The 27,508-nt window shown below is 38.4% G+C and overlaps 1 non-coding gene across 1 annotated transcript; it reads left to right on the top strand.

The window, feature by feature from the left end:
* The first annotated feature begins 1,542 nt into the window (after nucleotides 1–1,542).
* LOC118758989 (U1 spliceosomal RNA) lies at nucleotides 1,543–1,706 on the top strand. The gene has a single exon (XR_004995917.2). It is a non-coding gene; the product is annotated as a U1 spliceosomal RNA (small nuclear RNA).
* Nucleotides 1,707–27,508: the final 25,802 nt, after the last annotated feature.

The following is a 27,508-nucleotide window of genomic DNA, read 5'->3' on the forward strand; positions in this document are numbered from 1 at the left end:
TATCAAAGCTTAGGCAGTTGTTAAGAGACAAAATGTCTGTAAGACAGTCAAAGGAAAAGCAGTGAAATACATAGAAAGGTAAGCTCAGTGGACTAAGAGCTTCTTCTGGTTGATTGGCGATTTTCCACTGGCAGCCTCCCAGAAAGGCTGCTAAATCAAAACAGGATTTCACTGATCATATAGTCATTCACATCCCCATTCACGTTTTTAAATTAATGTAAGTGCATATTTGAGTGTTAGTATGATATTTGGAGATTCTATTTACTTATTTATTTAAATTAAAACAAAGCAAAATAACAACAACAACAACAACAAAACAGCAGAGCTGGACTGTTGCAGTAGGTAAAGTCCTCGCCTTGAATGTACTGGAATCCCATCAGGGTGCCAGTAGTATCCTGATTGTTCCACTTCCCATTCAGCTCCCAGCTTGTGGCCTGGGGAAAGCAGTTGAGGATGGCCCAAAATAACCTCAAACTTGATATGGTAAGGACATTTGAAACCCTGGGACCAGCTACGTGGCTCAATAAGTTAATCCTTCTACCTGTGGTGCCAGCATCACATATGGGCACCAGTTTGTGTCCAGGCTATTCTACTTCCTATTCAGGTCTCTCCCTGAAGCCTGGGAAAACAGCAGAGGACAGCCCAAGTCCTGAGGTTATAAGGCCTCCTTAGCCACTGGGATCTTCAGTCTGGGTTACCCTCTCATGTGCAAACTACACCCTTCCATACCCCATTGTTAGTTTCCATTGCTGTGCCTCCCTCAACTCCGTTGCTGCTCTTCCTACTGTCCTGTCAGACTCCACCAAACCTCATTCCTGTCTTAATTTCCTAGATTTCCTCTCTGACTGCCTTTCAACATTATGTGGACAGCTGCATTTCTCAGTCCCCTGATTGGTTCAATGTTGACAGCCTCCCCCTGCTCACCTTTTTCTGTTGGATATGTGATGACTGAAGGATGCTGAAATGGTAACTCCTCCTTTCCCCTCCAGAGAATCATAGTTAAGCATTTTCCTGTAGGTTGTAACTCTCAGCAAACCAAACTGTGGGCCTTGATTTGAGCCTTGACCCAAGCACAGCTACAAATGGTCCATATATACTCCAACTCCTAATATGATTACCCCACCATCTACTCCAAACTCCAGATACATCAAGAAAGGTGCTTTCTGGCAGCTTGAAGAAACTGCATTATAAATGGCAACCTGGTTAACAGCCTTCCTGATGCTGCTCAGCTGCTAACCAAAGTTGCCATTAGTCACTGTAAGAACCACTGAAAAGAAAAAAAAAAAAAAGCAGTACTTAACAGAAGCTAAGGACTGGGCTGATGGGACAACTAAAGCAGGAAAGTGGGGAAACATTGCTGCATACTCAGAATCAGAAGTTGCTCAACTTCAACAACAAAAGGTCTGGCACGAGGACTCTTTGTGGTTTCCACTCAACAAAGTAATACTTTCCTCTTTTCCCCAAACTACTCTTCTAAAGAGTCTCCATTTTAAATATCACCAAAATCCAAGCTCTTCTTTGCTTCCTAAACTCACACATACAATGCTTACCTGGCAGGGGAGATATCATGATCAGGCAGGCAGTGCTCCCAGGGTGAGGCTCATCCATTGCACTTGAGATGTGCTGACCCCTGCAACTTCCCCAAATGTGGGAAACTCCACTGCATAATTTGTGGTAGTGGGGGGCTGTGTTCACACTCTCCCCTGAAAAAAAATCACACATATATCTGACACCAACCATAAGAAAAACTCTGAGTAACATAACTCAAACATGTAGCAGCTGCCAAGCTGCCAACCTCACTTCTAACGTTAGATTACTCCCACTCCTTTCCCCAAGTTATGGATCCCTCCCAGTAGAGGACTGGCATATCGGCTTCAATCATATTCCTCCAGTTAAGTGAACATCTGACCATGGTAAACTTTTTTTTCAGGATGATTGGAAGTATACCCTACTACTAATAAAAGGAATTCCACCATCTCTACTGTATTATTAAATGATATCACTCCAAGATTTGGATATTACTCCAAGATTTTCTATTCAGTCAGATGATGGATCAGAATTTACCTCTCAGATTCTGTCACCTCTCTGCATATAACATGACATTTCCAAGTTCCTCCTCACTCCCTTTCTTCAGGACAAGTAGAGTGAATAATTGGAATTTTAAAACAGTCTTCAATTGAACTCTGCACCCAAGTCCACCTAGACTAGGCAAAACTCCTTCCTGTATGCCTGCTAAGGATTAGCTTCTTCCCTACAGGCTGTTAATTCTTGGCCCATTAAACATATTCTATGAAGACCTCTCCTCTCACTTAACTTTCCCTACCCCACTGCCCACATTTTCGTACATTTAAGAATATCCTATCACTTCTCAGTGAAATATTCTATCACTTTTAAGTGAAATATGCTCTCATTTATGCACTAATGCGGATAAACGTGTAACCAAACCCTACCTTTCCATTGTATTTTTAGTCTCCAACCTGATGCCCGGGCCCATCTTAAACAAAATGAGGCAGCCCTAAGCCTAAATGAAAGGGACCCTATAGCATGTTATTAATCACCTCTACTGCTGCAAAGCCCAAGGGGCATTCCCCTTGAGTACTCTCCATTTCATTAAAACTAGCTACATCCCCTTATGTAAGTCTACCTCACTGAACCCACCACTCTCAAGTTGATACGGTTCCCTGCAATAAGAAAGAAGTGGCTCTTCGTGTTCTTGACATGTGAGTTCCACAGATTTCTCTGTGAAGCAGTTACATTTTCCAAAGCAACCCTCTAATGAGGAATGATACACCTCATACCATATAAAAGTGTTCTGCATTTCCTTCCTCCTCAGGTGACAAAACTTATCAAATTTGAATGGACCGTTGAAAAGTTATGTTAGCCCCACCCACTTCCCCATTTCTCCCAATTCCCCATCCCTCAGAAGGTATCAAGACCCTAAAGACCCTAAAGTCATAAAAGGCCCAGCCTGCTGAGGGACTGGCTCTGCCATGTGCTTCGTCTGAGTGCTGGTCAGCTCTCAGATTTATTTTTCTAATTTTAAGTCCAGTTTGGCTGTGAGTCGCCTCCCTATTTTGTTCTGTAACACTTTTTCAACATTCATGACTTGTAGATTCTCCATAGCAGCTAATGTTTAATTATTATGTGCTTAGTTGTAGTTCCTTAGACATTTCTCTTCAATTTCAAAAGAAATGTCAAAAATTATATTTCAGAAGGTGGGACAATAGCTTTCAATTAGAAAGAAGGAAATGGTTTTTTGACCTGTTATGTGGCAATGTAACAATAGTTAATGTAATAAGCATCTCAAAATTGTTAAAGGAACAGATGTAAAGTGCTTGTGACACAAAATATGGTAGCTATATGAGGTGTTGAATAAGGGGATCATCTTTATTTAGTCACTCATACTTAGTATTAATAGTAACACATCACAGTGTAACCTGTAAACACAAACTTTCTGAGAGTTCATTAAAAATGAAAAGTAAAACGACAATAAAAAAGGATCAGCCAGCTGTCAAAGTGCTCTAGCAGTAAAGCATAAGTTGCTATCGGTCATAGGTGTAGAATGAGATTTGTGGCTTACTGTTCTCCAGGTAAAGCTGTCCTCTGGGTGTGTGAACATATTCCAGGCATAACCAGATAGAGAAAGCCACGTAATATATTCTAAGTATTTGAATTTTCAAAGTTTGTGATAAATCTTACTTTTATTATACATTACTTTGTGCTCATCTTGAAACAGTTGTGTCCTGTAATGGAAGAACAGCTAAAATGTAAGCTTTTTGTTCTGCTTGGAGCAATGACAGACTTACAGTCTCCTTTACTAGATGTCATGACTACATAAAATATAGTCTTCTTTCTCCCTGGGGTTTTGCTAAGGTCAAAAAAAATAATAATGGGAAAAGCTGTATTCTTTTCCCATTTTTGTTCTGGATAAACTCCTAAAATGAAATTAACATTGATTTGCACTAAGAAAAGGCAGACATTTTAAGTGGGTATGTATGTTTTTTTCTAGGTCTATTGTTGATGGGTGGTAAATCTAATCGCATCACCAGAAAATAAGATCATGATATAGACTTAAACAAAACACAGATTTAATTTTGAAATCCTTTACCCCATAACTAGGCCACATTGTGCTTTTCAACAATTCAGACAAAGACAATCAGTATCACCGCCAGAATAGCATGTCTATATTTTCACAAGCTAAGCATGTCTGTATATATGTAGTCATCTCTGGGAAGACTTGATAATGGCCCCCAGATATATTCACAAGTGGATCTTTGAAGCTGAGAATAGATTTCATGACATCACAAAGGGTCGTGCTGGCTGTGGGTGGAAATAAGTTTGCAAATCAAGTGGATAGTCTTTTTTTAAGATTTATTTATTTTTATTGGATTTATTTATTTATTTATTTATTTATACAGATAGGAGAGACAGAGAGGAAGATCTTTTGTCCGATGGTTCACTCCCCAAGTGACCGCAACGGCCAGTGATGCACCAATCCAAAGCCAGGAGCCAGGAGATCTTCCAGGTTTCCTACATGGGAGCAGGGTCCCAAGGCTTTGGGCTGACCTCGACTGCTTTCCCAGGTCACAGCAGGGAGCTGGATGGGAAGCAGGGCTGCCAGGATTAGACCCGGCAACCATATGGGATCCTGGCGCGTGTAAGGCAAGAACTTTAACCACTACGCTATCGTGCCAGGCCCAAGTGGATATTCTGAGGAGTGCCCAGCAGAATCTCAATAATTCCCAAAATCAAGGGAAGTAGCTCTTTATCCAACAAAATGTTAATATTCAGCTTGCATCAATAATTCAAAGCCCGACAAAAACATTTTAGTTAAGGAATGGGCAAGGAGGCTGAGAATGCAGTCCCTAATAGGGGAACATGAATGGCCTTTATACAAGAAGATGATCACTACCACAAACTGTTATGGAAGTGCAAATTGAAACCACAATGAGATATTACCTCATCCTCACCAGAATGGCTGCTATCCAAAAGCCAAAGGACAACAAATGTGGGTGAGGATGGGGAGGTAGGTAACATGTATGAACTGTTGATGGCTCATACATGATAATTGATAAGTGATCATTAGTTCAATCACTGTGGGAAAGAGTATGGCAATCTCTGTAAAACTTGGAATAGACCTGCCACATGATCCATCAATCTCACTGCTGAATATAACCCCCAAAGATACAAATTCATTGTATCAAAAGAATACCATGTAGCGACGAAGTTTACAATAACCAACTAATGGAAGTCAACCAAGGTATCCACCAACAGATGAATGGATAAAGAAATTGTTTTATATATATATTATTGTTTTATATATATATATTGTTTTATATATATATTTATATATATATTCATATATATTCATATATATATATGAATGTGTGTGCACAGATACATGCACACACATATACACAAACATACATATACTTATGTCATGCAAAAGAATGAGTTTTTTTCATTTGCAGCAAAATTGTTAGAATTGGGATCCTTTTGCTTAGTTAATCAGTGAAACAAGGAATGAAAATCTGAATGCAAAATATTGATTTCTAAATGCTTGGAGTGGTGGAGGGGGAAATGGAGCTGAAGGGTGGAAGCTGGGTGTGATTTGTTTGTTCTAACGAATATACTGACATGAGATGTTAATAGAGGGAAAGGGATATGTGGTGCATAAGAATTGGTGGTACTACTTTGAACGTGTTTGTCTTGCACGTTTAAAAGAAATGGTTTTAAAAAAGGAAAATATAGTCTAAAATAGTTGAGCAAAGGTTTCTACATTCTAAATTTATTTCAAAGTCTGAAAAGTGTTTTTTTAAATCTGTTGACTCTCAGACATAGATGTAATCTTCTTTAGTGGAAGTAGTAAAATAAGATTAATCACCAGATAGAAGCTAATTTAGAGCTCAAATCTTGAGTTCTACAGCAATGTGTGTGTATGTATATATATACATATATATAGAGAGAGAGATTTTAAATCTGTAAAATTTTAACAGTTAAATTTATTGCTATATGTTATAATAACAAAAGATCTGCAGAGAAAAATTGAACACCTTTGCAACTGTTCTTTGAGAAATGTACTTAGAAACTGGAAATATGAGTTTTCAGTTGTGATTGTTAGTAATAATTATTTAATGTTAATAATTTCCAAAAAAATCAAAGGAATGTACCGGAGACCTGCTCCGGCTGACTGGGGAGCTTGCGAAGGATGTGTGAATTGGCAAGATGATAAGAAAAAGCGAGAGGCATGGACTACCGTGGCATGATGCTCATAATGGACAACTCAGCAAAGTTGCCTTCTTTATTTATACACAAATCATCACAAGCTTTTGCACAACATCCAATTGTTTCATTTTTACTTCATTATAAAAGAATGATTACAAAATCAATCCTAAAAAAATAAAACACTAATATTATTTTGCTTCAGAGAAAATATTTTCAGCAAGCTATTACTCATTCAAACCTGCAGTGACCTGGTAGAAGCCAGGAACTCCACAGTTGGCAGCACATGGGGTTACATAGTGACTAGTGGTTTACTTATATCCAAAATCAGTTTTCACTAAACATAAACTAATAATACTTAAAATATCATGAGTACAGAATTAAAAGAAAAGATCATAAATGAAAGGAATTTATAACAGCATATAACATAGATTCTTTCTTAAATCTTATAATCAATCATGCATTAATTACCGTCACCTTCACCTAGTGCCTATTCAATTGTTTTTTGTTCTTTTGTTAAAGGGCAGTGAAAGGGATCAAGGCAACTCAGCCAATCTACAAACAGAGGGCCTTTACAAAAATTTTCCTTTTATCTTTATAAACTGTTTTCTTTCCTTAAATATGAGTGCCAGTATAAGTTTAAGATTTTAAGCCATTGGGGTGTGGGGGGTTCACATTTGTTTCCCTTTAGAAGATGCCCCATATACTTTCTCCTTTCTGTGGTGAGAAATCAAAATGCGTCATACCATGTGTTGTAACAGTTTGAGGTGCATGGTAAACAAACTCTTTGTACCTCCATGATTGCCATGTGTTCTAAGATATTATCAAGCCATTTCTTAAGGAAAACATTACGTATATTAGGGCAAGCTTCAGGACAAAGGTGGACACATAACAGGATGTTTGTAGATATTGTGGGCTCAACTGTACTATTGGATGCTTTTAGCTGTGTGTCATTGCCTTACGTCGCTAAAGATGTTTTTATCATAACATGATTTATTAGTTTGAGGTGTTATACTAGTTACAAGAATCATCTACCATTTGCAGAAAAACAACAACACCCTCAGGAGAATTCTATGAAACATCATAGAGGTGATTGAGTGTCCATACAATGGGGTGAGGCAGCAATGAGGTGACCAGAGACATTCTGCCGGGCCTTGCCATGCAGCCAGAAACTCCTCGCAGCCTTGCTAACTGAGGAGCAGTGCTCATCACAGACCCATACCATCCAACCCAACTGCATGGCTCCCCACAGGAATGACTCAGATACTTTCTTTTTGTATAATAGGTTCTTAATTCATAAGAAGGAGAAATACATGAAAATCTTAAAAAGCTCACAAGAAAATATAAACTATTTGGTATAGAAGAATGAAATCCATACACATTTTTACTCAATATGCATTTTTCATGAACTTTTTGAAGACCCATTGATTCTGCTCTAATATGGATTATGAGTACCCATAATCTTGGGAGACATCTACTGCTATGACAATTGGAACAGTCATAATCCACTGTTACATTATTTAATGAAATGATGATTCTGTTACCTTTGGTTCATCTACAAACCCACAAAATATTTCCTAGCAGATCAGATGCATTTGAAAATTATCAGTGGTATTTGGTAAGACATACTAATTTTTCCAGGCATGACTGCTATACCGATGTTACAGAATTGTGCTTTGTAATAGCCAAACCAGAAGTCAATGCTCATAGTGTAGGGCTTGCCTGGTATTATTACTTGGTCAACAGACAAGCAAGGCTTTGCAGTCTGTAATGTGGCTTTCTCCCTGTGTAGGTGGATTGGTAAATGGAACTGGATAATGGAAAGATTCCCATACAGTCTTTATTTCTGCAGAAATTCGTACAGACAGCTGCAATAAAAAAGTTAAGCACTAATATTTCCAGCAATATCACTATTTTCCGACAGCTGACTCAATAGCTCAGCAGGCATTTTAGTGCCAGCTTTCCAGGTATGTGATTTATACTAGGTAAGTAATTTGGATCTTGGCTTCTCGCTTCCTTTGCTGTCAGAATGTCGAGTGCCTAGAGCAGCAGATTGCTCAGATCCTAGAGGGAGGGGAGTGATTCCCATCCTTCAACAGGCCATTAAAGAAGCAGCCCCATCTGGTAGAGTCTGCATCGCTCTGTGTTCCTGTAGGAAGCAGGATGGGAGGACATTAGAATGGTGGCAAAATTAATGAGAATTTACTGTGGCAAACAAACCTTTCAGTGGTAAGTGAACATAATTGGATATGATTCAAGAATTCAAAATAACTAGAAATGCCTCTTTTTGTCTCAGAAATGAAATTCTAGAATGAACCAGAATTATAATTAAATTCTTACTCTTACAGCTGAACATGTATACTTAAGGAATATTCTTATATTATCTAAATGCTTTCTATTTTATATCAAGCAGGACATGTTTTGCAAAATATATTTCATATTTGTGAATCAAAGACTTCCTTTTGGTTTGAATGCAGAATGCTAAATTTTATTATTCAAATGAAAGTTTTTCTAAGCAGGTTATTTCTTAAAAATATCCCAAAATGAGTCTAGGAGACTCAGGAAAGTGTTGAACACTCTGAATGTCAACTAGATGCCTAAGACATAGATTAACCCTACAATAAAAAGAAAAAATTATATTTGTTATAATGTCCCATTATGTAGATAGGTATAAGAATCTACAAAATCTTCTTTTCAGAAAATTTCAGGAATATTTGAAAATGATCAAATTCTTTCAGGCAATATTGATCAAAGTTATTTTTGGAAATGTAGAGCAAACATCTGAGATATTACAAAAATGTTCACGTTATTAAGCTTATCATGAGTACTTGAGCAGGGAAAAACAGCCAAATCATTATTTTTAGAAAATTAATTAATTAACTAAATAAATTAATAACTAACTAACTAACTAAATTAATTAATTAACTAGTTAATTAATTAATTTAACTAGTTAATTAATTTATTTATTTAGAAAATTTTGCAGAGCAAGAGGCAGAAATTTTAACATTAAATCTGCAGGGGATTGGTAAGGGAGTTATGATCGCTGCCTTCTTCTTGCTGAGGCCCTTGAGCTAGGGGTTGTGGGGACACTGAGGCATTTTGATGTGGGCAGAGCTGCAAACATTGGCTTTCCCAGGGGCCAGGAAAGTGCCCCTGCCAATGTACAAGACAGGCTGGCTGCCATGGGCCTAAAGAGTCAGCATGCTGTGGCTCCATGGGCATGACTGCAGCAGGAGGAAATACAACATTTTTTTTTTCATATCAGCAAGTGGCATGTCCTTTCATCTCGTGGTGGCATAAGGATCTCTGATTTCTGGGACTGGAACCAGTGGGTGGATGATCTGGCATAATTAAACTACCTATGATGTTGACACCTATGCAAAGAAGCCAACAACATCTCAGAATGATGATGAAAATGCAGGCAACTTAGTCATTGATGCTGAATGGAAGTTCTGCTCATGAGGGGGATCGATCAGAGGAGAGGGAAGGAGAGTTCCGAACCTGGAATAGAGAAACCTTCTGCCCCTAGTCAACAGGAACTGATCACACAAGTGAGGAGCCTGCACACTTTGTCAGCCATAGAATTAAGGGTTGGAAATCACGGTGGGGGGGAGGCGGTAGCGAGAGAGGTTGAGATGGGCCGGGTACATCACCAGCTTATGGTTATGAGCAACAATTGCCACAGCAGATTATAAGCAATAATAGGGTGATCTGATAAAGAACAGCAGGACAGACTGTGTCTTGAGCTCACAAACTGATGCTGCTGGAGACTGGGGTCAAACTCTGTGGGCAACCGTCCACGGATGGACAAGTATAAGACCAAGGTTGAGGACTGCCGGCAAAGGTCTGCTGCTGAACAAAACTCCGACGCCAAAGGAATGTGTGCTTCAAGATGGCCTTCAGACAGTCATGCACTGTCTCGAGAAGTACTGATTTCTGTATATGGATCACGCTGTTGCTTCCTGTTCATCAAGCATTGGCTGGTTAGCATCTATATGCAATGTAGCTATCACTGCTTGTGCCACATCAACACCTATAATTTGACTCACCAAGCAGCTCAGTAAAACATTGAGGTAGTGAGCCTTCTAGGTTGATCTCCTTCCCCAGAGAAGGGGGTTTCTTTCTGGCCACCTGCTCTCATGGAATTATCTTGTATGATTCTCATATTTTATGCTCTCAGTTGCACATTACGCCATCCCCAACTCTTTTCATGCTATGGTTGTTGCAGTAACAATCACTCTGCTCTTTGCAAATTGCATCTTCCTTTCCATCAGTCGAATTGCCCCTTTCATATAATCCATTACCAGGAACCTGGGGCACAGTCATAAAATTACTTACCTTCCCAGGATTGTAAAAACACTGGCAACTTGGGGCCCAGCACGATAGCGTAGTGGTTAAAGTCCTTTCTTCGAACGCACCAGGATCCCGTTTGGTCATCGATTCTAATCCCAGTGGCCCTGCTTCCCATACAGCTCCCTGCTTGTGGCCTGGGACAGCAGTTGAGGACGGCCCCAAATCCTTGGAATCCTGCACCCACCTGGGAGACCCAGAAGAGCTCCTGGCTCCTGGCTTCAGATTGGCTAAGCTCCAGCCATTGCGGTCACTTGGGGAATGAACTATTGGATGTAAGATCTTCCTCTCTGTCTCTCCTCCTCTCTGTATATCCACTTTTCCAGTAAGTAAGTAAAGAAATAAATATACAAATAAATAAATAAATAAATCTTAAAACAAAAAAACCCTGGCAACTTGGAAGAGCAATCTGTTCCTGCAGACACAGGATGCAGCATAGAAATATTTCCTTCTCTTCCACCCTTCCTCTCCTGAACCACCCCACCCAAAAATATGTCTCCATGTATATCTGTGATCTCCTCATTTTTAAATAAACCTAATTTTAAAAATAGATGGGGCTTGGCAGTGTGGCCTGGTGGCTAAGGTCCTCGCCTTGATCCCATATGGCCGCTGGTTCTAATCCCAGCAGCTCCACTTCCTCTCTATCTCTCCTCCTCTCAGTATATCTGACTTTGTAATAAAAATAAAAAAAAATAAATCTTAAAAAAAAAAATAGATGGAGGCCTTTGGCCTAGTGGTTAAGAAGATTTTTAGACTATCAAAGTTCCATAGTTTAGAGTACCTGAGTTTGAATCACAACTCTTTCTTCCAGTCTCAGCTTAGTCACTGGGAAGCAGTGGTGATTTTTCACATGGTTGGATTTTGTGCCACCCAGATGGGAAATATGGATTATGTTCTTGATTATGGTTTTGATCTGGCCCAGCCCTAGTGGCATGAGTACTTGGGGGATGATCAGCAAAGGGAAGACGAGATTTCTCTATTTCTGTCTCTCTTTTCTCTCTTTTTCCTCTGTTTTCAAAAGATAAAAAGTAAAGCTGGCAAAACATTTTTCTCCTACTCACATTTCTAGGATTCCAGGCACAACTAACTGTATCAGATGAAAATTTCCATATCTGTGTGTGGTGTTGTCTGTGTTTTGCTATTTCTTCAACCCCGCCCGGTTTTGGAGACTCTTGATGAAGGCCACATGATACTTATTTGCTAGTTTTCAAACCACGAACCATCACATGACTGACTAGCCCAGTTTACACGACTGACTTGAAACTGATGATCTATTTTCAATCTGGTCCTCTGGCATGTTGCAGTCGCATGTGTAACTTACAGCTTCATGCATTTTAGTGTAAAGTTTGATGTTCAGTGCACTCTCCAATCACTTAAGGAAGCTTTCTAGGTAAACTCTTCATAAGTGGTAACAGGGAAGACTATAAAACTCTTGCCATATTTTCATTTTGCCTTAATGACTACATGAACAAATAAATGCGATAATAATATTCCTAATGTATTTCTCCTAATAGAAAGCTTAATGGGATAATGGGGGATGTATCTCAAGGGGTATTCTATGTTCAAGCTGGTTTCTGTGTGTCTCTTGTCTACCAATGAATTTAAAAAAAAACAAAAAACAAAAAAACAAAAAAACTAAAGCAACATCATTCCCAGCAGCAAAGAGGAGGACAAGATTAGAACTTAAGATGTACAGTCCTATGCATCATAAGCAGTATACCATTACTGGAAACCAAGATCAGAAAAAGGTGCACACAGAACGTGCAGTAAGGGTACTGATAAATGACTTTTCAATAAAGGAATAGACATTTGATGAAACAATGCTTAATACACAATAAAACAAGAAACAATAAACGTAGATTATTTTGGACATATTGGTTAAAAATCCTCTACCCTTTCTCTATTAATTGCTGTCATGATAGTTTACCTAAATTCCATAGGACAACCTTTTTGAATTTACTAAACATTCATGCTTAGGCTCATGGCACACAAAGTTATTAGGCTAAATTATATTCAACCTATCATTTTACGGTCAACCTGACTTGCAAATAAGGCATCTTTTCATTCCTAGTGATGCTGTGTAACAGAATTAGTTTCAACAGCTCCTTCCAGCCCATCGCAGGTTACATTTGAGTGCCATTTTCAGAAGAATGCCCAATACAAGCAAATAAATCACATCACAGGCATTCCAAACAGAAGAACTTCTTTAAAAAGTTGGTTTTTGTTTGTGTCTTAGAATGCATCGGAGTAGAGGTTCTTGTTTTTCTCTCATCAAATCCCCATCCATATAAAAAAAAAAGAGGCCATGCAGACCCAGGAACGCTGAAAATGCTGTAATGGAAGCACCATATATGCTGTATAACCCCACTTGGGCGGTAAAAGTCCTGGACACTGCAATGAAATTTCCTGTAAAACAATAGCCTGTATTCTCAAACCCTTTTTTAAATTTCTAGGATAAGTGATCATCTGTTTGTATTTTGTTTCTATCTGTATATACTTTATGAATATATTGCAGAGCTCCAAATTTACCTGTCCGTAGTTGCCATCTCCCTAGATCCTTTTATTTTTGAGAAAGAGAAAGTATGCTTATTAATGCACATTCTTGCTCACCTCACAAAATACGTTTCAGAAAAATTATTTAAGAAAATATTGTTTTTGGAAATATGAGGGTAAAATTTACAATCCAGATGAGCAAACTTTAATGATAGGAATTTTATGTCATAAATGCTGTGTTCCTGTCTAGCTATGCCCTGCTCTTGAAAGATGAATCAAGCCTTCTTAGCTGAATCAGTCAGAGGAGCTAGGGCGTGTAAGCTGTGTGTGTTTGGAAGCTAACTTTCTGATCTAGAGAAGGCTTCAGTAAGAATAGCCTTGTTCTGCTTGGTTATTGGATAGGCAGTGTCCGCTATAGGCACATATACACTCTGGTAACAATCTCTCTCAAATATTGACAAAACACAAATTGTTGAGTTTATTTATGAATATGCATAAATTTAAAAAATAATGCTCAAATAAGCATTTTTCAATTTTATACTTAAAATGTTTAAAAACTTATGCCAATTTTATTGTTTGGTATTTGTTTCAATTTTTATATGCAGATATCACACATAGTACAACAGATATATTTGATTGAAAATGTCCTTAGCACAAGCTAGAAAATAAATAAGAGCAAAAATTACAAGAAAACAAAGAGTATGAATTTTCAGTAAAAGACTATGAAACTTTGATATTATAGGAAGTGCTTATAAAGCGCTGCCTAGTAGAATAAATCTTCCTTAAACAACCATTTATTTCCAATGGTATAGGAATTTAGATTAGTCCTTTCTTAATTTTGTTTATCCTTTAAGTAGCAATAGAAGTAATTTTCTATTGAATTAAGATAAGCTGTTGGCACTTCTTCACGGATCATAGTACACTTTAATAATAAGGCCATTATTGTTAACAGGAGAGAGTTATTCCACTAGATGATAAAATGGATGCCTCCCTTGGTGCTCATTTGTAGTGGTTAAATGGGATTTAGTGAATTGTTAACAAAGTCATATAATTTGTATAGATGCATTTTATCAGAACTTAACATATTTCTATAACTTGAATTTCTAATATTTTAATCATCCATAATTCACATCTTATTATTTTGTCAGCAATTCATTCAAGAATGGGCAAGCTTAAAATGGGTAGATTTTGATACATAACGAAGTACCTAAAATTAATCAAAAGTATTTAAAAGTGAAATGGCATGCCAATATATATGCATTTTATATATATATAAATATATACATATATACAGATAGATTGATAAATAGATACTGAACTTTCTTTCATCAAAGGTGCAGTAACACTGGTAGGAGATAGTTTTGTTTGGGGACAGATGTTAATGCAGTACTTAAGATGCCTAAATTCAAATTAAAGGACCATTGTACAAGTTCCGGCTTTGCTTCTAATACAAGCTTTCTGTTAATGTCCATTCGGGAGGCAGCAGTAAAGGTTGAGAGAGTTCAAATTCCTGAGTATTCACCAGTGAAACAGGAGACCCAGAATGAATTCTAAGTTCCTGGCTTCATTCATTCAGGAGCAATGCTGAATGCTGCAGGTTGTTAAGCGGAGAACCAACAGATAGGAGGTCAGTCAGCTGGTCTCTCTCGTCTTCTCTTTCTCTCGCCTTCAAATACATACGTAGAAGTACATAATTTTAATCTACACATTTTTAGAAATGATTAATGTGTGCTAAATAAGCTTGGGCAATCTACCTTTTAAAATATTTGAGATGAATTTAGAATGCAGTCATTTTGTGGCCATATTTGAATCCATCCAAGAGAGTGTGCGTATGATGTTGTGGTGTAATTTGTGATGCTATAATTGCAAAGCTTTTCTTTTTATACTAAATGTTATATATAAATTATATATATAAACATAAACAGCAGAGTAATGTGTGGTGTCCCTCTTTGTTCTTCTCATCTTTTAGAGATAGACAGATTTAAACACTGTTGAAATTCCAACAGTATGCTTAGGTTTATATTCCTTATTACAATATCCTCTGTTTACCTGAATTTATCATTATCACTTCTCTCTCCTAATCTTATAATTCATATATTTTGCAGTATTTTAGTTTGAAATAGTCTGTTATAAGATTGTTTCATTCTATCCATTTAATTTAATTTTTAAGGTTTATTTATTTGTTTGAAAGACAGGATTCCAGAAAGAGGGAGACATAGAATGGGGAACCATCAACCCACAGTTTCACGTTCCATTTGGCTGCAGAGGCCAGGGCTGGGTAAGGCCGGAACCAGAAGCCAGGGCTACTTGCAGATCTCCACATGGGTGGCAGGGTAATAAACATGTTTAGGTTATCTCCACTGCTTTTCATGACACATTAAAAGCGAGTTAGATTGGTAGTACAGTATCTTGAACTCAAACCAGTGCTCACAAGGGATGTCAATATCATAGGCAGTGTTTTAAGCTATTATGTCTCAACACAGGTTTCTTTTCTTTTTTTTTTTTACTTTTGAGTAATCATGTTAACATTCATCTTTTTACTACTACAGTTGCAAACTTGTAATACTCATGCTGTATTCTGTTCCAGTAAATAATTCTTCTGTTCTTTGCCTATAGCTACTGAACATTAGAATTCTATAAAGTTTTCAATTTAGTTTGATTTCAATTTGATTTTTATTTATATGCCATTCACTGTAACTAAATAGTCTTTGGATCTGAAGGGAAATTGAATGTATCTTAGTGCATTCAAAGAGACTGCCACCAGCTTCAAGGTCAGATGGATTTATTTTATCCTTTCAATTATTCAAAATCAAGCCTGATTTAGGAGACTCAATTTTTCTAACACTCAATAAAAGAAAGAACATTTTTCTTTCTCACCTCAACAAGCAATATTGAAACTGAAAATTATATTTAAAAGAATAAGTCACAGTAAAATCTGCTTATTCCCATCTTAGAGGAAATATTATACATTTTGTAGTGAAAAACAAGAATATTTTTTTAAATTTGGAATTCCTGCAAGAGATCTTATTTTTTCACACAATATGAAAGTGTTGTTTATAAATTTTCTAGTGAAGAAATGCAAGGATACTATTTCAGAAGAAGACTGAGTGCAATAGTTAGGTGTCATTATGGCTCATTTTTAATTCTCTGGAGGTAATAACAGAGGCAAAAATAATTTACATATTTTGATCTTCCAAAAGCTCAAGTTAGAGATCAATCTGTTGGAGTCTTTAAAGATCCAAAAGCTAATCTGTTTTTTGATTCCTCCCTAACAACAATACAGAATGCATAAAAGATGATGATGAGACTTGGTAGTTGTGGTCCTCATTTCATGCATACACTCACCCATGTACTTCTTTAACTTGGTTAAGTTATGGAAGTCACTGGATGGTGGCTGCAAGTGATGGAACCTCTTCTAGGACAGATCCTTAATACATCCGGAAAAATCTCTTTCCCTTGATTCTGTGTTTCTGGGAGTCAAGAATTCTCCGCATGATGGAAGGGGAATAGCTCTGGGTTATTTCCTACTTGCAAGACAGAATACTGAAGAGCCACTTGACCAGCACTGATCTGTGATAAAACCAACAAATAGAATTTCATTATGTTTAAAGTCATGAGACTCTAGACTTTATTGCAGTGGCATAAATCAGTGTATCCTGACTTATAGCACCTTTTCTTATTTTAAACAAAAACTGCTCTATGTTTTTTCACGTTTTGAAGTCTATTGAATTGTCTTAAAATAATCAAAATAAAGAGTTGCCTGCAAACCTGAGTTAAACTTGACTTAAGTGCCAGTATAATTTGTTTCATAGCTGGGCAAATTTTTTCTTTTGCAGATCTGTGCTTGGAAGTCCATAAAACCTTTTGCTATTGACAAAATCATATTATGATTTCTTTATACTGCAAAGATAGTCTATTCACATGATCACAAAGACTGTTTGATAGCAATTTCATCCTTCCTGGAGACAAACTTCTCTCAGTCATCAACCACCATTTAAAATATTTCATAAAATTTATGCAATTGCTTCTTAAATTTTTGTCTCCTGCATAGCTGACTTTCTAGGGTTCATATTCAAATGTGAGATCCGTTATTCCCTATGTATTTTGCTTTTTTTGTTACACGTTGACTGCTTTCCAGATATGCTTAACTTATATTTCAAAAGAATGTTTAAAAGGTATTGGTTTTTGGATCCATATTTCTAAATGATTTTTAATTTCACTTCATAAATTGTGAAGGCTTGCAAAGACACTGAATTTTGAATTCAAGATCATTTTGCTCAAAACTTGAATCATAGTGCTTTTCTGATGTTCAGGATCTCCTTGGCCGAGCTCTTGTTGCTGCTGCTGTTCTCTGGGCTTTCCGACCCTTTCCTTAGTGTCAGTAATGTAAAACTCTACAATGAGTGGTTGGTGTTGAGTACCAAAAGGTTTGCTCTGCCTGGATTTTAGTGGGCTCTGTTGACCTGAAAGTTCCAACCCTCAGCTCTGGAAAATCCTCCTTATTTTCTTGAACTGCTTCCTGATTGGCATATGTTCGGTCCTTCTAATTGCTCTAGTATCATCCACAATTTAGTGTAGATAGGATCAGTGCTCTGGCCTTGGATGCTTCATGTTTCATTTTGTTCCCTATAAATTCCTAAAATCAATCAATACGTGAGAGTGTGCCCTCAAAATGTGTTTCATGGGAATGTGAGTACTTGGTACATAGTAAGATGCCCCTTGGGATACTCACAGCTTCTCTTTCAATCATTGTCCCTGTGTTTCTGTTTCAGCTCTGCTTCAGATACAGTTTCTTAGTAATGTGTTCTCTGGAAAACAGTGAATGAAGGCTTAATTTAAGTACCTCTTATCAATATTTGAGACTTGGATTGAGTTTTAGGTTCTGGCTTCAGCCTGGTGTCTCCGGTCATTGTGGGCACTTGAAGACTGAACTAATGGATGAAGAATGTCTCACTCTTCCTCCAATCTGCCTTTCAAATAAATGAAATGAAGAAAGCTTTCAAAGCGTGCCTCTTACAGTATTTAAACCTTTTACTGTAGGAATAAGGCATACAGGAATATATGCAGAAAAGGTTAGAACATCACTAGGACAAGAGTAAAACTATTGGATTTATACAAACTTTTGAAAATTGCTTAAGCACTCCTGCATTAAATCATATGCAGATAATAGGAAAGAAAATAAGTTCTGAGGTCATGTCTTCTAGAAATCTCATAGTAATTCTAGAAACTCAAAATATGCCTCCAAAATTCAGAAATTTTGATAGAAAATTACTGCCCTTATGTCCATGATATTGATATAAGAGCATGTCCCAGGTAACAATTTCAGCCTTGATGCATACCTGTATATGTTAGTTTCTGCGTTTATATCTTGTCAGTATATAGTATGTATCATGTGATGGCAGACATGTCTCACCAGCCTTGCGTCTTTCCAATAGAAGCCAGTTTCAAGCACAGGTAGAGATAGAGATAGAAAAATTAAAGAGAAAAAAAGAGAGAAATAAGATAAAGCAAACTGCATGGAGATTTGGGAAGAAGCTGTTTTGTGGTCATCAATGCTAAGATGTGCCAACGGACTGCTCCCATGTACCCTCAGTACCCAGTTCAGTTTTGAGTTGCCCAATGTAGTTTCAGGTTTATGGAGCATTAGCAAACTGTTATTTTAATTGTTGCTGTTCTACAAAACCATTCTCTTCATTTTTCTTCCACATTTCAATAGACACTTCTTTGGATTTCCAGAGCATTGGAAATGATGCGCTCTTAACTGAATTAACTTCTTGACTTGCTTTCTGTTTAACATTAAGGACAGTTAGTCTCCAACTTTTTTCTACATTGCATTTATTGCTTTTCTGCTGCAGTTTCCATCAAATCAAAAGGTCCTCCTAAACTTTTACAGATAGTTTTAGCACAAATGACTCTAGATACAAAAATAATTACATCATTCTTGTACAATGTGAATGATATTATAAGAAAAAAATAAAAGTAACAATATAATTGAAATTTTAAAAACAGGAAAAAAAATAGAAAAAAAAGCAATGCCTGTGGCGTTGTTATCATATAGTTAATATTTAGTTGTCAGGATTATGATGCAAGCAAGATGCTTGCTCTAGGAACAACAATAGATTGTGTCATGGGCCCTTTCTTTTCCCATGGCTTGTGTGTGTATGTGAAAGAGGTGTGTGAGTGCACCTGCACATGTGTGTGTAGGTGTGTGTTTATGTTTGCACGCATGCTTTCAAATATCCTGTGATGGGAGAGGGGTTATGATAAAATGTGCATGGATCTTTAATAAACATCTGAAATTAATTAATTAAGAGTATAATTCATCATATGTCAACACCATATTATTGTCACTTACAAATTTCAACATCATATTATGAGTTTCTATTTTATGCATTTGTGAGATAAAATATTGAATAGCTAATTACAAAATAGAAAGATGACATCATTTTTATCAGCCTGGGCTAATATAGAAATTCTATCCAGGTCACCTTTCTCAGTTGCCAAACTGCAGAAACACCTGTTTATTCACAAGTGTGCAAGTGATATGCAAAATTTAGAAAGCAAGCAGACTGCAAAACAACTGAAATTTGAAATCTTCTTGTATTAAGTAGCTGATATTTAATCAAAGCACAAACTTTTGGTCTTACAAAGCATGAACTACTAGTACTTATTAGATACAAAGTATGTGCATAGTAGCTCTAGAGAAAAGGAACTCCAACATTCTTATTTACATGCATTATAGATGAGACTAGAAAACCTGTCTATACATCGGTCAGGTTTGGAATCTTACTATGATTGTGCTTTTCAAAGTAGATAATTAAATTGCTATGTCTTTGGGAAAAGGTCAGCCTGTTGGGATAGCACAGATTAATCTCCCTAGGGCATTTGCTCTTAATAACCATGAATCGTTGTTTCATAAGCTTCAAAGCTTGGCGATATTCCATTCAGCCTAAAATACTTTAAAAATGACAGGGATTCAGTACAAAGCATTCTAATAATTTTATTTGATCACCAATTAACCTGCCTAAGTACTTCTGTGTTATCATTCACTAGTTAACCTACGCTCTGATATTTGGGAAAAAGAGAATATACATCTCTGTGTTTCTCTGGTCCTTCCTGTGTTTGTTAGATGTTCAAAGCAAAACAAACCAACCCAGATGCATGCAGAGCAACACATGTAATTCTAGAAATTATTACTGCATATCTGCCTCTTGATTTTGTACTTGTGTTAAAATGCACTTGCTTTTCTTGCCTGAGTACTAGGCAACATTTTCTATTTTTCAGGCAACATTTTCTGTTTTTCTGAGGCTTAAAAGACTTTTCTTATTTTGAATCAAAAAATATTTATGTATTTTACCGTATTACACAGTGAAAGAAAGATCTTAACGTTAATTTCTTTTACTTGAAAGTTAGAGAAACGTAGAGGGAGACACACACACAGAGAATCTTTTATTCACTACTTCACTCTCCTAATGTTCACCAGTGTTGGACCAGTCCAAAGCCGGAAGCCAGGAGCCAGCTTACTCCCAATATACTATATGAGCACAGGAGCCCCAAAATTTGAGGCATTCTTTGTTCCTTTCCCATGCTATTGGCAGGGCACTGGATTAGAAGCAATCAGCCAGGATAGGAACCAGTGTTCATATAAGACCCTAACACTGCAGATTGAGGATTAGCCTGCTGCATCAACATGCACTGTGTTGTCCCCATTTCTTGATATATGTGGAAGAGTATACCCTCATTCTAATGTCTTCAATATGTGTGATGAAATCATTAGCTTGGACTCCTAAGGGAGATGAGTTGATTGTGGTGGAATGGCAGAAGCTAAGGGGAAGCAGAAAAACAGTGGCCAGTTCTTAAGAGAAAAATCACAATTTTGTATCATCTTTATTGACAGGGTTCATAACAACAAAAACATACTTGTAATCGGTTTCTTCTTTGCTCAACTAAGGGCTGTTTTCAGGTGTGAAGCAGGTAGCTTGTTAACAACAGAAAGATAACCCTCATGATTCTAGAGGCTAGAAGTCCAATCTCAAGCTACTAGATTTGTGGCTGGAGAGGAGCTCTCTTTCTGGACCCCCAGTGATACATTTTCACTGTGTTTACACTGTGAAATGCGTAAGGCAGGGCTCTGCATTCTCTTTCATGAAGGTATTAAAATCATTATGGAGATTCTACTTTCAGAACCCAATCATTTCCAGAAGACTTTATCTTGTGTTATCTCCATGAGTTTAGTATTTCAACATATAAATCTGGTGAAGATACAGCCATTGTTATCATTGCATTGGCACACAAAATTATAGTTTGACTTTTTGAAATAAAACTTTGCTAATTTAATGTCGATTTAATGTAGGAGGGCTAATGATTGGATACCATTTGCATGAAAAGAATTTACTGGATATAAGTTGACAAAATAAGAAATGTGTCCACCACCTTCCCCACCAGTGAGGGAAACGGAAGCTAAGGGTCTAAGGAAAGGAGACTCCTTGCTATTGACATGTAAATTCCTCAAACCCTCCTCCCTGTTGCCATGACTGTCTTTAAAAACTCTGATGGTCTTTATTTTCAGGAGGGTGATGGGATGGCACAGGTGGCAGTGGGAGATAATCTGTGGCTTTTATGCCCAGGTTAGGAATTACAGTTGAGGGAATTACATTGTTAAGTCCACAACATTTGTATGTAGGTAGGGGACCAACACCAAAGTGGTTTGGAGGGGAGTGTGCACTGGGACTGTGGCCTGACAAATTGGGCTTGATTCCCACCTTCACTGGAACTCATGAGAGCCAGTTTGGGTGTAGAACAGGCCAGACTAGGTTTTGACTCCAGCTGAACTATGTGAAAGCTGTGTCTGGGTGTGGACTAGGCAGTGCTGGGATACAACAACCAACAACAGCCGGAATGGGTGTGGCCATTTGAGCAAGGTCACTGTTCTTATCACGACTGGATGGGGACAAAGTCAACCTGGGCCTACTACCTACTGGTGAGCAGGAGAACTGTCAATGGGAGGAGATTAGATGGAGGAGCTTGGGAAACTCCTGCATTGGGTGGCACCCCTGCAGGTGAACACAAGGAATAAGGCAAGGTACAGCCCAGACCATGCCAAGTTACAGTATCCACTGGCATGCATATGGGTCAGGTCTAGGGACAGATTAGTCTGGGTCAGCACATGATATCCACTGGCAGATCTGAGAACCAGGGCAGGGTGCAGGAGGAGCCAGATCAGGCCAAATGCCAGATAGTTCACATTAGGACTGGGGCAGCAATCAGGCTGGGCTGGGATAGGCTGTAGCACCCATGAGCAGGAGCTGGAACAAGGGGCACACTAGACTAGGCCAGGCTGAGCAATAAGACTGCTGACGCTGAGATGAGGCGAGTCATGCCAGCCTGGACCCAGCGAGGCTGGGTATATGAGTCCCAGGCATGGGGGATATCACAGGGCTCGGGTAGCTTGGCTCAGCTCATGGGGCTACCTGTGTGGTGGGGATGCCTTTCTGGGCCCAGGGGACAGGGGAACCGGTAGGGTACAGATGGCTTGGCCCAGATCTTGGAGCCCATCTTCTAGGTGGGTGTTTCGTGAACCCTGGGGATGGAGGATCTGGTGGGGCTGGGTCTCCTGCTCCGGGTCCCAGGGCCTACCTATTAGGTAGGTGTCGGGTTCGTGAAACCCATGGGTGGAAGATTCAGTGGGGCTATGGTCACTTGGGCTGGGTCCCATTACCGACTTACTAGGTGGGTCTTGGGTTCGTGAGCCTGAGGGGTGGGGATTCGGTGGCTCTCTGGCCTGAGTACTGGTGCCTACCTGCGAGGTGGGTATGGGTTTATAAGCCCCAGGCATAGGGTATTCGGTGAGGCTCATGTCTCCTAACCTGAGTACTGGGCCTAACTACGAGGTGGGTGTGGAATGATGAGTCCCAGGTATGGGGGAACTGACAGGGCTTGAGTCTCCTGTCCTGGGCCATTGGGTCTGCCTGCTAGGTGGATGTCAGGTTTGTGAGCCCCAGGGATGAGGGATGCGGTGATGCTTGGGACTCCTGGCCTATCTACTTGGACTGCAAGAGCATGCCCTACTTAATTGAAAAGGTGGAGCAGGGGACATAGGTCCTGTTGTAACAGGAGAGTGTGGTACCACATCTGGTGCTATAGCAGAACAGAACTAAGTGGACAACTACCCCAAGCAAATGAAGACAGCAAATAATTTCGGTGAATGGGATCAATATTGGGAGGGTGACATCATCCTTGGATTGCTGAAATCAGCATTTCAGAACTATCCAAGCCACTTGGACAGAACACGTTGGAATATGTACACATTGAGACTGGATAGATATGAGGTGGCGGTTCCACATGCCTAGGCACTGGCACATGTGGAAAGTAGTGACTGGTTTCCCCCTTTGTTTCTCTTCATTTTTCAGGAACAACAAAAAGAAAGCAAATTTTGAAGCAAAAAAAAAAAATGTGATGGTGTAAAAAACTTCAGCTATTGACTATCAGTCGGTAGTCCATGTGTGCTCTCACCGCTCTGTGCACCAAGTCCATCGCTCCAGGAAAGTGAACGCCTAACTTTCGTGCACTAATTGCTGTATGTCATAAAAATTCAAACACAAAGCAAAGTGTATTACTATTAAATGATATGTCATGGCATTTATCGCTCGGCAAGCTATTCTCTTAGTGGCACTTATTTTTTCTTTAAGATTTATTTTTTTTAATTACAAAGTCAGATATATACAGAGAGGAGGAGAGACAGAGAGGAAGATCTGTCTGATGATTCACTCCCCAAGTGAGCCGCAACTGCCGGTGCGCGCCGATCCGATGCTGGGATCCTGGAACCTCTTCCGGGTCTCCCACGCGGGTGCAGGGTCCCAATGCATTGGGCCGTCCTCGACTGCTTTCCCAGGCCACAAGCAGGGAGCTGGATGGGAAGTGGAGCTGCCGGGATTAGAACCGGCGCCCATAAGGGATCCCGGGGCATTCAAGGCGAGGACTTTAGCCGCCAGGCCACGCCGCCGGGCCCTTTGTAGCACTTATTTTCTGAACCACAAAAATGTCCGTGGGACAAGACATGTGAATATTTTTTTAACAGTAGTTCTTGAACTCATAACTACTTAATATTTACTCTATTGTAGTATTATTAACAAGCTTTTGTTATCCCTTGCTAATATAACTTTAAAGTATTTACTACTTTTAGAAACTATATTATTATTCATTTGCCATTACTATACAACTATTCTCAGTAAATGCTAATAACAATTTCAAAGTGAATTTATGAAACTAACGACCAGAAGCGGTAACTCTGTATGAATCATTCTATCATATTTTCATCAATTTACCAGAATTATATACATTGCTAAGTACTATCTTCTTATTTTTTCTCAGAATGTACATCTTTTTCCTCTTTTTAAAGGTTTCCTTTTTTTAGTATTATTGGAAAGCCAAATCCAATTTACAGAGAGTAGAGACAGAGAGAAAAAATGCTGATTCACTCCCCAAGTGGCTTCAACAGCCAGAAATGAACCAGCAGCTAGGAGCCAGGAACTTCTCCCAGGTCACCCGTTCAGGTGCTGTGCTCCAAGGCTTTGGTCCATTCTCTACTGTTTTCTCAGGCCACAAGCAGGGAGCTGAATGAGAAGTGGAGCAACTGGAATATGCACTGGCGCCTGTGGGGTACCCCATCCCTGCAAGGTGAGGATTTAGTCAATGAGCCATCACATTGGCCCCAATATTTATGCTTTGCCACAATTAGTAGCATGTTTATTCTACATTTCACAGGAGCCAAGAGAGAGGATCCACAAAATTTTTCTACAGATTAAAAAAAAATACTTTTCAAAGCAAAATAGTACAATTTTTCTACAGGTTTACAAATTACATGCATATTACAAAAATAATTTAGGTTTTATGTGTGTCATATTAAAATGTGTAAAAGGAGTTTCTCTTGTGAGAAGCTATGTACATTATTGTAGTCACCCATGCAAATGTGTTTGAGTTTTGTGTTAATAAGTTGGAAGAATTCTTACCTTTGTTTGCTGATTGTTTATTTAATGAGCTGAACAATGACATTAATGCTACTCCATCATGTCTAATAACACGGTAAAAAAGTTACTACACCTCGAGGCTGTTTGGAGACAAAATTAATTTTCTCTGTTAGATCATTTAATACTGATTCCTGTAAGTCTCCTTACTCTGTTCCAGATCATTTGCTCCTTTTACCATTAAAAAGGTCATTAGCTTAGGAATTATATTTAAAATTATTTTCATGTGATGAAAGCAATGCACAACATCATTTGTACCTTGTGGTGCCCAGAATTCTGTTATTACCCCTGAGGTAATCACTCTACCACTAATATGCTGCCTACAAAAGCATACAACAGTTCCAGTTCTCAATAGAACACTCCTTAAAGCAATATACCTCAAACAGTTACTGAAGAAATGAATGACTGTGTCTACTGTGGCTGTTTTCTGACAGATTACTGGGATGAAAGTTTTGTGTAAAACACATTCTGTTTTTCCTCGTCTGTGGCTTGTGATCATGAAGTTTGATGACCTTTCCCCAAGTCATTATTGTGATGGCATTTCCAAACTGTGCATAACTCCAGGCATTCCTTGTGATCAGTGCAGTAGATGGTATATGTATGCGTGTGTTTGTCTTAAAGACAGCTTTCTGTGTAAAAAGAGCATCTTAAGGTACCATAGAGCACCACTGATGTGTAGATACCACAAAAGAATGAGAAAGCAGCTTTTAGTTCCTGCCTTCTACCTTGCCTGACATGCTGTGAAGTTGTCTGGGCAGAATATGCTTTGGGCAAGCAATCTGACATACATTAATACTGAAACAGATGAGAGCATGAAAAGTTCAAATAATATTAATATGGTTAGTATATCTCTTGTATCCCATTGTTTCTTTAAGATACACTTATAATAACTGTTTTTAGGGCCCGATGCGGTAGCCTAGTGGTTAAAGTCTTCACCTTGTGCGTGCCAGGATCCCGTTCTAACCCTGGCAGCCCCACTTCACTTCCAGCTGCCTGCTTGTGGCCTGGGATGGCCCAAAACACTGGGACTCTGTACCTGCATGGGAGACCTGGAAGAAACTCCTGGCTTCAGATCAGCTCAGCTCCAGCTGTTGTGGCCACTTGAGGAGTGAATTATTGGATGGGAGATCTTCCTCTGTATCTCTCCTCCTCTCTGTATATCTGACTTTACAATACAAATAAATAAATCTTTTATTTCTAATTCCCAACAAGCTTATCTTCAAGTCTATGGCTTGCATTCACTGCCATCAAGGTGTTTCCTGACACTGTCATTGATGAGTTTGCTATCTTTTTGCTGTCTACTCACCTCTCCGATTTGGCTGTACACTGCAGTTTGTCATCTTGAGATTCTTGTTATACCCTAGAATCATACATCTCTTGTACCAGGATGCTTAATTAAGCATCCTGGGAGTTCCCTCTCTACTCTTTCTTCCTTGCTGAAAGTTGCTGTGACTTATTTCAAATAATAACTGCAACTAACACCAGAGAACCCTTTCTGTAGACCTCAATAGTTCTTGTGTCCATTCCCTTTGCACTCAATCCTCAATAGATATTTCACTTTTCCTAATATCTGGGTCCCATTTCTGCCGTGTCTCCATCATCCACTACCCCGTTTCCTTTGCCTTTGCTCGCTTCTAGGAGATTCTTTGTTTCTAAATCATTGGAACACTTTGTCTAGAATTTATAGACTCTCAATGTATAAAAGAAGTCTTCCCCTCTATAGTTCATCTATGTGTTGATGATAGTTAATTCTGTGTGTAGTTTCTACTGTGTAAGTGTAAGAAATTTTTCAGTGGATTTTCCATCTCTTACAGCAAAATCTTTAGCAATAGAAATTATGATGTAAAACTTGCTATTTGTTTTTTTCTTTGCTCTCCAACTCTTTTTTTTCCTCTGGTTAAATCATTAAATCATATTAATGTTACTTCTGCTCAATGAACCATTCTTTCACTCACTGATCTGCCACATCAACTCCAAATTGAAAATCTTCAAATTTCTATATGTATTAGAATAAAATCATGTCTCTTATTTTTATCCTCACACGCGGTGTTCCTTTTGTCCGTTGATTTCACTGTCCTGACACAGGGTGACACTTTCCGTCAGCATACTTTCTTTAATGGGGTGTGCTTCACTTCCTTGGCCCTTTCCTTTTATCTGCACCCTTATTAGTCTTGTGTATTATTCATGGTCAAACTCAGGTCCTAATCCATCAGAGAATTATGACCCAATTACTGTACTCTTCATAGCTTACCCTTTTCTATTAATATTTACTAAATCCCATCATGAGACGTTTGCGCAAAAATTGTATTTTATTCATTCTTTTCAATTAAATTATAAAATGCCTGCTGCAAAGTGCATTATTCAATAAAATGACTTATTGACAGATGGGAAGTACACTTACATATTAATTGTACTTTTAC

The sequence above is a fragment of the Ochotona princeps genome, chromosome 3 (assembly GCF_030435755.1).
Source record: "Ochotona princeps isolate mOchPri1 chromosome 3, mOchPri1.hap1, whole genome shotgun sequence".
Lineage (NCBI taxonomy): Eukaryota > Metazoa > Chordata > Mammalia > Lagomorpha > Ochotonidae > Ochotona > Ochotona princeps.